Genomic DNA, 1,562 nt, shown 5'->3' with positions numbered 1-1,562 from the left:
TTCTTTCTTTCTTTCTTTCTTTCTTTCTTTCTTTCTTTCTTTCTTTCTCCTAAAACAGTAATGTATTTTTCAGGGAGTACCATTCTTTTGTAGGTTCCCCTACTAAATTTTTAGATTAAAATATCAAGCACTATTCTGTCTTGGGAGCATTTTATCATGCTCTAATAATAAAACTCCTTATGTGTTCTCATTATGTCTCTATTATAAAGTCTATTTCTGCTTCTGCTATTAGTTCTGCTCCACAGTAGCCATCTGTTCTAGAACTTGCCCGCCTCCTTCCTTCAAACCACTGTATTTCTTAGGTGGCATGCAAGTTTGCTTTCCCCCATCATTTTCTTAGGCGTGTTAGCTCCCTCTTGCTAGGCTGGGCTTTGATAGCTATCATTCACTTAAAACTCTGTGGGTTGGAAGGGTATACAAGGAACCTAGGGGATAAAGGGAAAGAAGGAGCTCAAGAGAGTTAGGACCATAGGAGAAAGGTATTAGTAAGGGAGAATGGGGGGAAATGGGGGCACCTTAAGTGGGAAAACCATGATGGAGGGGTGAGACAATGTGAGAGATAAACAATGCCTAGCTAGTTTTGAAAACCAGAGGGACCCATATTACTCCTACAACCTACTGACAAATTATACATAGCAGATCAAGAAACATATGTCTAGGTAAGGTTTATCTGAGAACAACTGGTCTTTGCCCAAGATTTATCTTCATGACACACAGTAATTGAAAATACCAGACTGGTGGAACTAACCTTCTTGGGAGCTTAACAGACATACTTTGAGGTCCATAATAATTCTCTCTAAAATTGTGCTGTAATTATGGTGGGTCACCTGTCCTCTTGTTCAAGGAGGCCGAGGAGACACCACGAGATAGACTTGAACCAGTGTCCAGTCTACAAAGAGGAGGGTCAACACAGAGGAATCATGTCCTCCATGCTTCCAAGTGAAGCCAAGCATAGTTGAGCAGGACCTTTGACTTATCTTCACCTAGGTGGAACTGGTAAAAGAAAGGAGCCAGGGGCTCCTCCCAAGCCGATGTGACCCCTGAGGAACAGATCCTCAAATGACCTTAAGAGTAAAAATAAATTGGTTTATTTGGACCAACTGTATGGCCTTAAACACCCAAAAGGATAGTATAACCAAAGATTAAAGGGGCCAATATAATTTCATGAGTCCATATGTATAGTAAAAGGTTACATAACAAGCAACAATGCCAGACAGACGATACCTTCTTTTGAGTTGTTGGCCAGCGTGCCAAAGTGATTCCCAGGTAGCAACCCAGCATAGAACTGGGAAATTGAACAGCAGACCCAGATCTTATCTAAAGGAATACTGACAACTGATTACTGCTAGATGAGGAACACCTGACCCACCTAAAACAAAGACCTCTAGATAGGCTGACTAGATTCACCAGAAGGGCAAGTAGTGGAGAATGGCTGGGGTGCTGACAACACAGTGGACAGTAGCAGGGATATCAGAGTATAAGGGCTGTAGTCAGGGGAGGGAGGCTATGGGAGGGTGCTACTGGGGAAGTGGGTGTATAAATAAATTTTAAAAAATTCTTCA

At 41.9% G+C, this 1,562-nt stretch overlaps 1 protein-coding gene across 1 annotated transcript in view; it reads left to right on the top strand.

Moving 5' to 3' along the window:
* The window catches only part of Fam189a1 (family with sequence similarity 189 member A1), a 530,618-nt gene that overhangs the window by 342,377 nt on the left and 186,679 nt on the right, over positions 1-1,562 (top strand). The window lies entirely within an intron of this gene.

The sequence above is a fragment of the Nannospalax galili genome, unplaced genomic scaffold (assembly GCF_000622305.1).
Source record: "Nannospalax galili isolate Female #2095 unplaced genomic scaffold, S.galili_v1.0 scaffold685, whole genome shotgun sequence".
Lineage (NCBI taxonomy): Eukaryota > Metazoa > Chordata > Mammalia > Rodentia > Spalacidae > Nannospalax > Nannospalax galili.
This window is presented reverse-complemented; position numbering and strand designations above follow the sequence as displayed.